This window comes from Pieris brassicae, chromosome 2, assembly GCF_905147105.1.
Source record: "Pieris brassicae chromosome 2, ilPieBrab1.1, whole genome shotgun sequence".
NCBI classification, from domain to species: domain Eukaryota; kingdom Metazoa; phylum Arthropoda; class Insecta; order Lepidoptera; family Pieridae; genus Pieris; species Pieris brassicae.
In genome coordinates, this window is record NC_059666.1 from 7,499,418 (window position 1) to 7,516,967 (window position 17,550).

Consider the following 17,550-nt stretch of genomic DNA (forward strand, 5'->3'; position numbering starts at 1 on the left):
TGTCATTATTATGTTTAATATAATATAATAATGACATAATATAATAATGACATAATTTAATAATTTGACAAAAAAACATTTAACTTAACACGAGTACTTCATATTTATGTAAAAACCTCGTATTGTGTACATTATTTACATAACTAGACTTTCCCCGTGCTTTTAAACAATCGAGGTCAAAAACAGTTTATTTTTAAAGTCATAATAGTAGTATGGAAATAGGATAATAAGTTTGTTTATTACTGAAGTATTCAGTTTAATCTTTTGAAACAATATAATACAACATCTTTTCATTATTAATATTGTATAATTCAAAGTATGCGATAAAGGTTTGAAATTCCCACCCTGAGTGTTCTTAAAAACTAAGAAGCCAATCTACATTCCCGAGTCCTCATTTAAGGGCAGTTTTAATGAATTTTTGCCTATAAATAGAGAGACAAGTTCGAGTTGCAATAACGTGATGTACAGATGGACAGGTGCTAGAATTCTGAGTGATTGAGAGTCGCTTCACTCGTCAAAACAAGTACTTGAACATTATTGGTTTCAAGCTCCAACGTATTGTTATTTCTATGGGTTGGGTTAGTAATAAATTGCATTACGCGCTGTGGAGCTGGATGAAATTTAAACCAATGAAGAGACTGAGAGATGATGATGAGATAGACATTCAGTACAGATTGATTGCTATTGTGATAGGTAAAACGAAAAAGTAATGTATAAACAACAAAATAAAAATATATTTACGTTGTTATGTGTTCAGAGGAGTTATTCGGTTTATTATCTACAGCTGATTGTCATCATCATGCAACAAGTCATCCGAAACTGAGAGTATTTTACGTCGGCATTTTCCCTCGGCCTACACCCTCTGTCTTCTTTGCCGATGAGTAGGGATGACAACTGAGACAACGTTAATGTTAATGATACCTGTATCTTATATTCCATAATAAACATAATAATAATAATTGAATACGAAATTCCACCCCTCATCTCCTGACGTCCGTTGTTCCAGAACTGAGAATTTTTAATGCAGTTCCTGCCGCTCACTATCAGTATGTGGAACCAGCTGCCCACTGAAGTATTTTCGAGTAATTCTACTCGGGGATCTTCAAGAAACGAGCGTACCAATTCCTAAAAGGCCGGCAACGCACTTGCGAGCCGTCTGGCATTGAAAGTGTCTATGGGCGGTGGTATCACTTAACATCAGGTGTGCGTCCGTCAGCCCGTTTGCCTCCTGTTCTATAAAAAAAAAAAACAAAACATATCTATAAAATAATAGAAAGTTTCTACAGACTTATAACTCAGTCGTGTATATATATATTGATTCTAAGTAATAAAAACGTTTGTAAGAAGTAAATAAGATAATCATCATAAAGAATATCAATTTACATTTTATGGTCAAAATAATCTTCCTGTTTGAACATCTATAATAAAATTTAGAACTTTATATTTATATTAGACCCTACAGACCACTATTTGTAAATACGCACATTGAGTAAGAAAATTGCGATAATTTTATTTGTTTATTCGACGACCGGGTTTACAAGTAAACTTTACTTTAATTTAATAACGTTTATTTTTCATTTTATAATAATAATAAGGAAAATATTTAACGACGGCAAGGCCATTTATTTCCTATATCTTAACACTTAAACCCCTGTGTGGTTTTAATAAGAGCGACCGATTGTTATCAGAATTATGCAGTTCCTCAATCCGCAAAAACGCCTTTTTTTAACTGCTATTTTGCTGCACTATGTGAATTTTGTTCTTAGAATCACTTACCTAAGGCCGGTTTCTATTCTAGATCTATAATCTAAAATTATTTGTTACTACAGATTTACCCAAATTTATATTGATAAATGTCAAAATTCGATCTGTCGAAAAGATATATTATCAAAAACGTTCCATCGATCGGTTACAGTAAAATATTTTATGAGAAATGGATCGAAATGTCAATCTCGTGCAGTATAAATTAGATGGGGATTGATTATAGAAAGCGGCCGGTAAAATTATTTCAAAAAACACCATACAATTTAAAAGCTCAGCGACGCACTCGTGGTCCCTCTAGTCGAGGTTATGATGTACAGAGCATCAAGTGAGTCTCCAGGCCGTTTGCTTAGCGTCGACTCGCGACCCTATGGTGTCAGATTACAACACCGCTGCTTCCATGATAACGGTTTCTGTTTGGTAAATGTATGAAACACATTAGTACCTAAGATTTGTGATACTTGGTCTGTCCATAATCTACTCGTTAATAGAAACAGTGTCGTTGTTTTGGCAAAACACGCATGTACTTTCGCCTCGGTTGCGGTGCCTATATTGCCATTCTACCTCAATCGTCTATTTCAAGGCTAAGACCTCATTTGCAAGGTACTTAATAATAATTAAACCATAACGGTGGTTCAGATCGAACTCTATTTCTGGATGACTGCGTCATATTATCAATAGTTAAAAAAAACCCTATCCCCGTTAGGTCTGGGTGATTGTCCTTTGTTTGTTATCGTTAGCACGGGTTCGATTCCTGTTTGCATTCCATTTACGCTCGTAAACTTTGAACAATAGCGTTGGTAACTTAAACACAATCAAGCATTTCCTCAATTTTATGTTTAAAATTCATTTGTCTCCATTAAATAAATCTCTTGCGACGTTTATTATCGTCTATTACAGAAGCTAATTATTGAGTCGTTAAAGCCCTTAGTAAACTTAATATACATATCTTATACGACCAGCGCCTACAAATATTCCTATATAAGGTTTCGGTACCAGAAGATACGGTCTTCCGCGTTATCCGAATGCGAGGATGGCGTTAAAAACTTCTAGAAGAACAACAATATCAATTCTGTGACAGTCTCACTACAGTAAATAATCGTAATAACTCGTCCCATTTACAAAATATGGAAAGTATTTAAACCGTTTCAAACGCATTGCTAATACATCTTATAACAGCATTATTAATACTGTTTCATTGAATGACTCGTTAATTGAAATCTTCATAAACTCTGGATGAGTTTCTATACTTAAATTATTTTAAAGAGTCAACATATTATTTGTATTAAATAAAGAAGAATGCGTTCCTCTGTCCACAGCTTACTACTTTAATTTTATTGGAGTAAGACGTAGGTTCAAGATCTAACAATCAGTGTACGAACGAGTCTTCAATTCTGGCTCAGGCCAAAAGCGATATTCCAATACAATAACTAACCTAACCTAACCTAACCTAACCAAATATCTGGTAGATACCATACATGTATAGTGAATAACTAACGAGATTTAGAGATTTGCTTACGAGTCCTACATAAGTAGCGCTATGGAATAGCCCATTTATATTTTTTACTTGAACACGCAAGTCGAACAATGGATTCTCGACTACTTCTCACAGGCTCTTCGCCATGTTCACGACACAGTTATTGTAACGGTTTTGACATTTGTTCGTAAAGTAATTATAATTATTATACCTTATATCTTCACCGCCGCCTGGGGTCTCTGTTCGACCAAAAAAACGTGCATTCCATAAGTATTGATTCGAAGTACTTGCAGTGGCAAAGTAGTAAGTAGATTTAAAAAGCTTGTTGGAAATGGTAAGTTTGCTTCTAATGTGCAAAAACTTATATTGAGATATACCTCTGCTGTCTTACTTAAAAAAAATTCTGAAGTCTTTAACAAATCCGCAAATAAAACACACTTCTAAAGGTTATGCGAAAATTATGTTTCATTATTTATTGTTCGGAGAAAATAAATATCATCATATTTATTATAAATAATCACTTTAGTACTATACATATTTTCATGAAATCTATGAATACCTGTAAGTTTCAACCACATCATCGTTTAGAGCAGCATCATAATATATATACAGCAGAGACACAGTCTGAACACAAACTTCAGGTTCATAACACGAATATATTCTACATCATTAGAATTCACCAATATCGCTACAAAGTAATATAACAATATCCCTTTTGTATCCTTGTGAGATGTATGAATTTGTAAAAGTATTTCGAAAGATTATCCGATAAAGGTAATTAGCAAAAAAGAGATATAAGAGATACGAGAGGATTTTCGTCACCGCAGAGCGAAACGCTGTCTAATTGAACATAATTACAGTTTGCAGGTGGAAACTGCACGGATGTACTTTTATTAGTCGGTGTATTTGATTTAATATGAAGGCTTGGGATAATCTCAAGTATTTCAATCAATTATGGTTACGGTAAGCAGTCATTATTAAGTTAAAATTATTAACCGTAAATTAACCTACAATTTGTCAAGCAGTATCGGAGCATAACATTCGCGTGTGACTGTACAACCAGTGGTTAAACAAAACATATGTTTTGAAATTCAATTGAAATAATAACGAGTTTTCGATTGAAGCCTTTATATAGCTCTGGACTTGCTATTAGACTGCGTTACTCTTCGTTATTCAAAGAAACCAACGTATTATATAGTTTTTTGTATAATGCCAATAACGTCTTATAATATATATATATATAATAATAATAAGAAAGTAAAAAATTACGTTCCTTTTTCCTAGTTTCTACATCCTTATATATTAATTAACGACATTTTTTATTCATATATAAAATAAATCAGGGGCGCTACTTTTAGGTCTGGACCACAGATTGCTGTGTTTGTTTCATGATATTTTGTGTGTGCCTGGCACACATCGTCAACTTTATGAAAGAAAGTTCATTGGTGCACAGCTGGGGGGATCGAATTTACGACCGAAGATGACAGTCGCGCGCTGAAGCCCGTAGGTCAACACTTATATCCATATATACAACAACGCTTATGTATGCCGATTATTGAAACCTGATGTGCGTTCTAATCCCGACATGGCCATATCTTGTGGACGCTACTCTTGCTGGTAAGGAACGACATCACGAGGATGTCAAATAGCAACGACGTGCTTCAGACACAAACGGCTTATCACCTACTTACGGGCAACTCATAAAAGTTTTAGCACCAATATCTTTTTGTTTAATAGGATGAATAAATGACGCTCAATAAAGGCAGTGATTGCAGCCCATGGACCAGTAATTAGTGGCTAAGTATCCTGCTATGAGGAAAGAGTATGCTATTTTACTTAAATTTGTGTATGTTTCATGAAACCTGACGTCAAAATTTAAAGTTTCATTTAGTTACACTGGCTTGCACCGTAAAGTGAGTAAGCCACCGAGTCGGCTAGAGTACGGTCTAATATATACATTGCTAAATAATTATACTTCGTTTATACCAGTATACCAGCAAAAAAATAATTACAAGAAATACTTAAAAGTATCCGAACTAAATTGCAAGAAAAATGTACATTCTTGAATACCCATTTAACAAAGGAAACGTGAGAATTCATTATAACACAAAGAACACAGATAATTTACGATTTACATGGAGTTCTGTGCAAATTATGTTAAATTATATACATGTCCTAAGATATATATATAGATATATATATTATGAATCGTGTCATCATCGTCAATTCTTATATTAGTCTCTAACTACATTATCTCATTATTAACATATATTATTACGCTATCAAATTAATGTTAATTAGGATATTTTACTCAATTAATTATTTAAAGTATAATATTTCCAAAAGATTTTTAAAAGCTCTAGTAGGAAGATCTTTTAATGTTCTTGGTAAATTATTATAAACCTTGATTGGAGATTTGGATAAAATAATAAGACTCCTTTAGTGAGGCTAGTCCATTGAAAGCATACCAGCGGAATGTAATACGGAACGAAATACACTTTCGGTCTGTTCAGAGTTGGTCTCGTCAAACACCTGCAAAAACTCGGCAAGTCGTATAGCCAACCTAAACGTGTTGTTATAACTGAATACTGAGCGTAAATAGATAGATAGATCATAGGCAGAACTAGGCTGTTTAGTGTTATTCTTAAGGTCAAGATCATTATAACTCTTTTTGAGCACAATTTGCTTTTTTATGAACCCGCAAATTAAGATGCAAATTATAATTACACGTGTGGTTCTAGATCATCATTTTACAGATTTTGTTTATTTGACTCAAAAATCATTTTATTTTGTACTTACATTCTAAAGGTGTCTGTCTTTCATGTTTACACATACAATAGGCAACGAAACGTTGAGATTGTATGTTTACAACCTGAAAGCACTAGCGTTTAACTAGGCCTAGCCCCTATCTTAAACGCTAGTTCCTTCCAGTATCAATAAGAAATTGGTTAAGTTGTTTCTCATTAGATGTCTATTAATTTTATTGTTTATGAGGGTAGAATCTATTTAAGTTGTTGCAATGGGTTAGACCGTAGTAGGTAAGTGTGAACTTCGATAAAGATTTTTAAGTCTTGTGTATGAGAAATTTGAATACGAGATATGAATTTAGTGTTTATTCTATAAACCTTTTTTTTATTATATTGGTTTAAAAAAATTAAACTATAAATAATCCGACGTTTTGAGCGCAATGACATTTATTAAATCATTCAAGAGAAAGTGTTAACCGTTTCCCAATAGATTTATTTATACTAAAATATTAATAACACTTCACTTTCAACTACGCACAGGTACTTAATGTAACTGTAACAATATCTAAGCAACTCACATTTCTTATACAACATTTCTCATACTTTTCACATTGTAGTTAAGTTTCTCTATAATTTCGCTAGCTCATTGATTTCTCATTATAGGAATGCATTACAAGCCGGCCGCTGTTACGTTCTTTAACAGGCCAAAAATTCTAAATATAATCTTTACATATTATCAAACATGGTCTGCATGTTTAAATGAATGCGATAATCTCTCCAACGGATTATGGTTTTCACTAATATGTCAAATTCAGTTTTAAACAATTTTAATTGTTTAATGAAACAACCTTTGTTCGCAAGTCAATTCTATTTACTAAATAATAGCTGGCTCAGACTTGTATCGCTTAAGCCGATGAATTGAGTGATGTATTTTAGCTAAAGTCCAAAATCAATGAACCAAATGTCAATATGTTATAGTCATTTATTCTGTTCGAGGTTTTTTCTTGAATCTATCCAATATTTTAATTATTATTCGGATTATAATTAAAATATTGCTATTCGGATCCAAGACGAATCCAAAATCGGTCCAGTCTTTCTGAGTCAAATGGCGTAATTAGTTAGAGGTTTTTCCTAGCCTTAGAAAAGATTTACGTGCTGCCTATATCACCTGATGTCAGGACATAGATTCATTGCTTCCAATAAGATACACCTATTCTAAAACCTATAAATTATAACCGTCTGTTGTGTCTTGTGCTGTCTGCTTAGTAGGAATGAGATATAGCGTATCCGTATACAAATCATATTTCAAAGTCGTCAATCTTGACTGTGCCAGCAAATGCTAGAACAGTCGTCAATTTCATATATACCTATATAATTATAGGTACATATGAAATTGACATTTTGTCGTACTGGCCACTTTGACCTCAAATATCTCCTCATTTGTTAGGCATTTAAAAAAAATACAGCCATTTACTAGTGCATTTGTTTTTTGAAAACCATGATCCATTTCATGTTCCCGTTTTATTTTTTCCTTTGCGTCACTGTATTTATAAAATAGAAAACATTAACTACCGTGGCACCTGTGTTGCAGAAATGGCTAGAAGGATTGATGATGTGCATGGCGGCGGTGTCGCAAAACAAAAGACAGTGCGTTTTTTGGTTCCAACGTTTTCGTTCTGGACATTTCGACCTACAGAACAAGCCCCGTGGACGTGGAGATTAAAGTTGATAACGAAGAATTGAAGCGGATCCATACCAAATTACGTCTGATTAAGCTTCAGGCTGCGGTAGTATTTATAAAACAGTATTTACTCCACTTGAAGCAAATTGGTAAGGTGAAAAAGCTTGAAAGGTACCTCACGAATTGAGTAAAGCTAATCTACAAACTGGCGTTGACTGCTGCCTAACATTACTCAACCGGCACAATAATGAAAGGATTTTAAATGGAATCATTACCTTTGATAAAAAATGGATCCTGTACGATAGTCGGAAGCGCTCATCACAATAGCTGAACCCAGCTGAACCAGCCAAGTGAAAATTGACTCCGAAAAAGTTACTTGTGAGCGTTTGGTAGACTAGTGCCGCAGTCAAGCACTATATCTTTCTGAAATCTGGCCAGACGATAATATCTATTATCAGCAATTACAAACCATGATGGAAAAGTTTTCTGCTAAACAACAATAATAAAAAACAAACAACAAAAGCTAGTCAATCGCTCTAGATCACACTGCACAACAGACTGCTACCAAATTAGAGAAGATTCAATTTGAATGTCTAAGACATCCACCATACTTCACCTTGCTCCAACAGATTACAATTTTTTAGAAATTTGGATAACTTCTTGCAAGTAGGCGATCGGGCAGTCGAAACTATCTTCAAAGATTTTATTTATTCCTGTCCGAATGGTTTTTTAGTAGAGGTATCAATGAACTACCTATAAGATGGCAAAAGTGCCTAGATAAGTATCTGCTTATAGCAATTATACATACTTTGAATAATTAAATGTTCTATTTAAAAAAAATACTTTTGGTTCCTCCCATACAAAACGCTAATGTTATATGTAAGGACCTATCTATTCTTCTATAGTCTAGCATCTCAGACAGCGATACAGTGGAGCAAATATACTTTCACTAAGAATATCGAACTATTACTACTAAGTTATATTTTTCGGTTAAACTTAATAAGAAATAATTAAAAGTCTAAACAACCCATTGTGAAAGCCTCATATTCGGTATTAGGTTTGTGTCTTAATTTATTTTTTCTTAAAAGGCAAGTAGGGGAGTGAAGACTCCCCCCCCCTGCGTATATATACGTACACAAACGTGAGGGGTTAATAGATGCTCGCTTAAGCCACCAAGCCAACACTTTAAATGTAATATGTTTAAAGAAATAAGTTAGATTTATAGCTAGATATATTATTAGCCTTGTCGTATAGTTATTGTATAGTTGTTGAACTCCGGTGCATACCACAAAGCTGCCGAAGTGCGAAATTACGCATTACAGTGGGATACTAATTGTCTTTTCGTATTCTAATAAACTTAATAAAGCTTGTGAAGCTTCAGCATAAATATGGTCTTATTCGTAAGGGACCAGTCGATAAGTTGTATAACTTCGTAAGCGCGTTTCAGGTTATAACGTCATCGCAATGATTGTAGCCATAGAGTGTAGTTGCCCCTACAAAGCCAATACCATTTTTTATGAAAATTAACTTAAACTTGATTCTATATTATTAGCAAGATAATTTCATCATTACGTATACGATTGAAGTATACGATACGATATTACTCCGCAGAGTAAAGTCTCCATAAAATAAAGTAAAGTATTTTTTTAGTAGCCTTTATTGGGATCCCAATGACGGCTAAAAGGCTTTCATTGTAGGATATAAAGCCATCACATGGGATAACGTGTTCTGGCGGAACACATGTTTTAGACTTTTGTTTAATATGCTGGTTAACTTTGTGGTCTTCTAAGTACGCAATTAAAATTTGTATTAAAATGAAAACATCATAGCCGGCATTTGAATTCGCGTGATTCAGTCATTCCGTTCATTCTAAATACATAGAGTGAGATTCAAAAACGATACTTAGCACGAACTAAGATTCTTATTACTCAACATCTAATATTAACTTGACGTACGGAAGACAGACTTAATGATCACCCTGGTTTCCGAATCTTAGCCAACTAGACAAACACTGCTGCAGGGTTTGCTGTGTCAGTCCTATTATATGAGTAACCACAATATATATTCTCTAATCAAATTAGCATTTATATTATGCCTATTAAATTCATATTTCTTACATAAAATTCATGATAATCTGCAATCTATCTTTCCATCTGCCTGTATTTAATGTCGGTATCGTGTCGGTAACGCGTTTAAATAGCACTTACTTGGTTGGCAAACTACGCTATTTATTAATGATTTATTGCTCGTATACGTTGACAGTATTAATTAACACTTTTGAATAAAAAAGGTCTTACAAAGACAAATTTAACAATATCACTTGCACGAATTATCGAAATACACTGACTTTTGTTCACGCCAGTACAACAGTAATAAAAAATAGGTATCTTCCGAACTTTGGTTTTGGGTTCGTTTCCGATCTTTATTTGATTTTGTTCGAAGAGTTACGTTTTGGGGTGTATATACAGTTGAATATAGTACAATCTTTATGATCCTTCTTAGGTCGTCGGTGTCGGTAATAGACCTGCAGTACTACCACGAGTTTGACAAATTCAACTGCTGTCGTCTCCGTAAAATATTATTATGAAACGCTTCGTTTAGCCCGTAAAAGCCAATGCAATGGCTGTAGCCTATCATTCACATATTGGGGAGGATATTAAACATTCAATGAAAGCTGTATCTTTTAATTACCTAATTCCGTACCTTCAGAAGCATACATTCTTTCCTGCCGTACGTCAAGTATACCATTACGTTAAGGCCCTATCCCAGCACGAATTGCTGTTATGTAAAACCTTAAATTAATGTAATTTTATAATTTTTTTCTGAAATGTATTACTTGGCTTGCGATAAAATATATCATATAAATTACAAAATCTTGTTCTATTTACATTTTCGGCATAATGAATTCATTATTCAAAGATTCAAAAATTCCAAAATTGGCTATGGTTGGATTTTTTTTCGAGCGAAGTTATTTAAATCGTGTATCGATCTTTCAAAATGGATACGTAAACTACTCAACTCCACCATATATTTTTCCATTCGCCATACTTTAATAAACGATGACAAAAAATGGTAAGAAACAATTTACTTCTTCGTAAGTCGAGTTTTGCGACCGTATAGGCCTTTAAACCAATAATTTGTTTGAGTTAACAAAAAATATGAATGTATACTTAGTAACTTTATATTTCCTACAATATATTTTCAAGAAATAACTCACAATAACTAAACAAAGAAAATTTCAATACATTCCTGATTATTGATATTGTTTACATAGTTACCTCCCAATATAGCCTCCCCCGGGAGCTATCTCGACACGTGTCTATCACAGTCTACGCCAATCGCATTAAAACAGATGACACTGTGCACATGCTCAGTGTTTACTAATAAACATAGCAGAGTTATATTTATTTCATAAAGATTACTTACAATTAAAAACGATCTTGCTACATAAAATGCTTTCGATTTGCGACCCGCTTAATAAATGTAAATATTGTTTAATTATTTTATTATATTATTTAAATTAATATCGCATTAAAATTGTATTTTCTTTACTAAAATAAGTAAAAAATGATAATTTTATTAATGAGTTAAAGAGATAAAATATTATATTTGTATGATTATAAGGAAGCTTGAAAGATATCACTGAGTGGATATAAAGCTGCCCGTAACATAACATATCGTATATCATAATTTTATATTTTGTAAATTATCAATATGTGCAAAAAGTTTGAATATTGATATTGAAAAGAGAATTTTGATAATTAATAAGTCTGATATAATTTACATTGTATATATAGGTAATACAATGAGACCTTTTTAGGTTTTTGTTACTGAATTTTACTATGAAAACTACGCAATGGAATTCCAAAGAACTTGTTACTAGACTCATTAGTTATATCCGGCTAACTTGCAAGTTCCTATTGAACCAGTTCTTAAAGAGACAATAATTATATTACAGATGCAGTACGACGAATTTATCCTGCCGTTCTGGTCTGGAATTCCATAGAGAATCAAAAGAGAAATATCCTGTAGTGTTAGATAAATTAATACTTTCCCATAATCCTGGAAGAGACGCGGAAGAGACATATGTTAGCGTCTGTTTCGTTGAACGCTTAATATAAAAAAGTGATCAGCTATCTGTGTCCACCACGGTGGTAAGTTTGCATTTAATTTTTAGTTTTTATTTCGAATTACTCTTTTAGAAGACTATCTTTGCACTTGTAAGCTATTAGGAATTACAGATGTACACGGAAGAAAGTCTTACTCGTTTGCTCTTTAAAAATACTCAATCGATATTAAGGATAAAGCATTCACGTATTTCTGACCGTAATGTTAAATGCAAATCAAACAAGTAATTATCGATTTAAAAGTTTTTGATTTTTGTTGATACATTTTTCTTATGTATGACATCCCGTACCCTTCATAACATAATACGGATTCCTGACAATTATTTATATTGGATTTAGTATTAGTACATAAAAATAAAAAATCTATTGACGAGCCCTGAAAATCGCTTACCTACTAGACACTGTCTTTCTCATATTCAATAATTAATGTCTGTTTAAAAAGTTTATAAGTAGCGGCTTGGTGTTAACAATGATCAGAATACGGGAAAGAATAATATTAAAAACAATAAATCAAAATTGCAAAAAATAAAGAATACGCCACTTTGAATCAGCACGCAATAATAACTCGTGCGGTAAAATTTTATCTCCGGATTCGAAAAAATTAAGTGCATGTCGGCATAATGTGCGAATCGATGCCTGACGGTAAGAGTGTTATTTTACATTATATTCAACTTTTGAAATTGGCATGGACTTTATAGTGCAAAGTAGTAATGTACCTAACATTGAAATTGAAAAATACCAAAGAGACATTCGAAAAAAGAATACGTAAAGTATCACCGAACTGGACGAGCTTTAATTCTAAAATCCAATTTAAAAATACGACAACGGTTTTCGTCTAAATAATATATTGTAATTTTGTTGATTTGACATAGATTTTTTACAGATTTTTGTAAGATAATCATCAAGTCAAGTCAAGCACAAATACTTTAACTATATTAAAGTATTTGTGCACATAACTTTGCTACATAAGAGAACTTTTGAATGGTTAAATTTGATAGATGTTATAAATGTTTGTTCTATTTTCTGGTTTTAACATGTAAATCATTTCAAATACCAAGTAATGAGAGAAGCAAATCTAATTTTCTATTCGATGATTTCACGCAATCACGCGTTGCATTAACAATGTATATATTAATTTGTATGTGAATATCTTCAGTTGCACCTAAAAACATTCGTTGTAAGAAATAAAGAGTCGTAAACGTTTGGTTGTCAATTTTACTTATAAGTTCAACTGGAAGACATTTCATAGTTTCAATGAAGCTTTGACGAAATTGAAATAATTACTGCCTTTGTAGTTTGTGGCTTAAAAATAAATAGCGAAATCCTGTGAAATTCCGAACTACACTAATTGTTTTGGGTCAATACATTTTCGACGAAACACGCACACAAATATATTCAATACCCTTTAGGGATGTACCATAAAATTGATTAATCCGAAAAACATAAGGGAAGCGTTATTCTTACGAACACGAATTATCTGCGTCTACAATACAACTTATGAAGATGTAGACAATTTGCATCTTTTTTTTTTAAAAAGCCGAACATGTTGACGTTATTTGGCAATAATAGTGCTTTTAGTTTTTTCTTTAAAATATTAAGTTGTCGTTTGTTTAATTATTTATTTAATACAATTAAACAATATTACCAATTTTATTAACCTAAAATTAAAAACATAACTACACTGGGACAGGGACCAAACTTTTTGAATTTATTTTGATTTTCTTTTTAATAATTTTTAATTATGTTTTTTTATATATGTTAATGTACTTAATGGATTTATGTTACTGTTACTTACATTTTGTTTATCAATGTAATATGTTTTGGTTTCGCATATTGTGTAAGTGTTCTTTTGTATGGATATGTTTAGCTGTAAGATTACTTGTAAATAAATAAATAAACTCTTTGGTCCTGATTACGGATCAACGGATTTTTATTTTTATTATTAATTAAAAGTGCAGCAAGTTACTGTATAAGGTAGGGTTTCATTTTAAAATCACGTAGGCGTTAGTTTTGGTTCGAATTCAAGTGATTTAGAATATCGATAGCCAATTAACATACTTATGACAGTAATTTTAAGGGGAACGAACTTATTACAGTTTGACTCAACAGATTCTTAGTAAAACGGTGTTCTGAATTTGAAAATATAATACCTTCTCTTTGTTTGATTATTTTTTTAATAAAAGATTAATCGAACGATCGGTTCGGATATGTATGAGCATTCTGTATAATGCTACTTAAAAGTTTGGTATTGCAAAGTAGCGAGCGAAAATGGCACCCAAATTAAAAACAATTTATAATCATTCGTACATTTAAATTGCGTGCATTTTTTTTATATCCATACAATCCTCTGGATTTATTGTATCTAATCAAATAAATGCACTATACCGACTTACAATAAGCTTTGGTAATGCAAGTTATAATACGTAACACAATATAATTGTTATTAAAGCTATGGTTCTTTATTATGTCTCTGGTCGATAATATGAATTTGTATGTGAGAAGAATTTTATCTGTGCCCAAAAATGGCAGTCAATAGAACTTCTATGGAATTGGCGTTACATACATACCGATAATAAGCTTACACTCCAGGGTTGCCAAGTCTTATGAATTTGAAACAATTTTGAAGATAGAACACTAGATAGAAAACTTTTTTTTTTGAAAAAAAATGTCGCTAGAAATGTAGGCCTCAGATTTATCTATTACTTAGTTGATAATTTTCCTAATGGACAAGATGTTCAGTCGACGGCACTAGTCACCTGTCCACATCGCGTCTACTACATTAATTCACGCACAATATTCCGCTATTGCGTGTTGACTACGCCCACTCACATTAGAATATTAGTATGGATTTAATACAGCATGCGATACAAAGAGAATATCAATACAATACACAAGAGATACCATTAACAGAGCCTCTAAAAAAAATCTATCGACAACCCTAAGTCAAAGCACGTATTCGCATTTTACTTCCTTACCGGGAGACAGGAAGCGACGGAAAGCTCTGGCAAGTTTTATCAACGACTATAAACAACTGTACTGTAGTCTTTTGTTATAAAATGACTTGACGTGACGGAATTTTGTCACTTCCGATGTTGGTTTGCGTTTTGTTGCTACAAGATACGAATCAAAATCAATGTCAACTGTCAAGCACCTCAAAATCCGTTCACACGTTTAGATATCGCACTTAAGTAAATAAATAATAACATTGTTTTTATATGGGGCAAACATGCAAGAGATCTGATGTTAGGTGGACTGCCGCGCATGGACACTCTCAATGCCAGAGGGATCGCGAGTGCGTTGCCGTTCTTATCAGTATGGTCTAAGTCGAATTGATTTGGAAATACTTCAGTGGGCAGCTAGTGTCACAGTGATGCACGGCAGAATACAACGTATCACCTCGACGTCCAAATGAAACTCACATGCAGGCATTAATCCGAATAACGTCCAGAACACTCTCCGTGGTAAATGTAATAGAGAGCGAGATAGATGTAGAGTTACCCCACATCTCTACGCTTGAATACGGTTAATGAATAATTTATTATATGTATATAATATGTTGTATATAATATATGTATATTGTGTTGTTACTATTGTTTGAGCTTATTGGTTATTTTTAAAATAGCAAAGAAATCATAAATATATTTTCTGTACTGGACAATTTTACAAAGATAATATAAGACAGTTATAGTTCCCTACACGAAATTTAATGTGATTTTAACGATCTCCCCTCAGTGAAAAACACGTGTCGACGCGTGCTATCATTAGTATAATTACTTAATTTTATCGCCGTTTTACAGTTTTCGACGTGACGCAGACGGACGCGTTATGAATTTTGGTAATAAATTTGTTAATTATTTGACAGTTACAGTTTCATTAAAATGAATTTCTGAGCTACTTGGGATGTTTTTGAGCGGCCCATTTCTTTATGAGCTAAAACCTGAAGTGACCTAAAACCGTTTAAACTGTGCAGCAGGAGAGTCATTGATTGAATTCCGAAGTAAAAAGTAGGATCATAATCATACAAATAATTGTTTTATAACAACGCAAACAATATTACGTACACGTAACCATTACAAAATAAATAAAAACCTAAGGTTAATCTCTTATCTTAATAATGATTCAAATTCTCAGATCCTTATATATATGCTACGTTCCACTAACAGATTTATTTTATTAATGTTTTTCGTATTTAACTTTAGATTAAAGTTGGTAAAGTTTTTTTTCCTTACTAGGGACGAGATCGCTTGTTTGTGATAAGGCCGCCTTTTGCATTCCTTATAATTTTTAAGTATTAGGTTATTTATTTTTCCATAAATGAAATGAAGTATAAATAAATAATATTAGATATTACGAAAGAGGTTACCACGTATTTTTACTTTTACTCAAATCATACTGGATAACATTTTTTTTAATGTAATAGCAGGCAAACGGGCAAGAGGCTCACCTGATGTGAAGCGATACCGCCGCCCATGGACACTAACATTGCCAGAAGGCTCGCAAGTGCGTTGCCAGCCTTTCAAGAATTGGTACGCTCTTTTCTTGAAGGACCCTAAGTCGATTTGGTTCGGAAATACTTCAGTGGGCAGCTGGTTCCACATGGTGGTGGTGCGCGGCAAAAACTGCCTTAGAAAACGCTCAGTTGTGGGACGACGGACGTAGAGGTGATACGGATGGTATTTAAACATCTTTAATATGAACAATACAGTATTTTAATTTAATTTGATATAAAGGGTTATAGAAGCAGAATGTACCTATTGTTAATGCCGTTTGTGCTGAATTTAAACTTTTGTTGTTAAATTCAGCACTTTACTTCATAAGAAGATTTTAGAAGGAGGCTAAGAATACGAATTATTTTCCTTATTTAGTTAATAAATATCTCATTTGTAATTTTATGAACCTCCCCTGTATTTTTTTGTATTTGTATTAAGAATAAGTTAAAAGATATTCTTACTGCCGTAGTTGCATCTAATTTACCTGCTCAGTGAGACGTATATGGGAAGCGTCGCCATGTTGGCTTCTGAAATAAAGAAAATTACAATTACTATATATTTAAGTATATCTTGATATAAAATATCATTAAATCTACTCTATTAAATATCATTAAACTATAAAATTGATTTATTAAATGTATTGACATCTGTTTATTCTAAAGTTTACAATGCAATACTCTTATTATGCATAAATAAATGATAAATACTTCCAAACGTTTTAAAAATCTCATTACATTTGCTAAACTGCTAGTAGAGAATACTTTGCTAAATTAAATAGGGATAAATAAGGGGTGGAAGTATTGATTGTCCTTGGGATTCGAAATAAGTTTGTCAGAGCTACCCAACCCTTGTTTAATTTTGGCACTCCTAGTTCTATGACTCAGAGAAACGTATATTTATAATAAAAATTGTTATAGCGAGCAATCGTTATCATTGTAAATAATAAAAAAAAAACATTTAACGTAGTCAGTAAACTTTTTAATATTTCTCACCGAAGCTTACAGACTTCTCTATGGTATATCGATACTACGTGTAATTCGTATTAGGCCATAAAATCTTTCAAAAAAGAAACTTAAAGCAATGGACATAAGTCAAAAGTAAGGAAGTAAATTAATTCAACAAAAATATTAAACTGAATTTTAATAAAGTGTCTTAATGATCGATACCGTAAAATGTCATGTATATCAAGAGTAAATATTTAAAAACGATTGTCATATAAACGATATCTGAATACAAACAGAAAAAAAAAATTCTCAAGTATAACTTA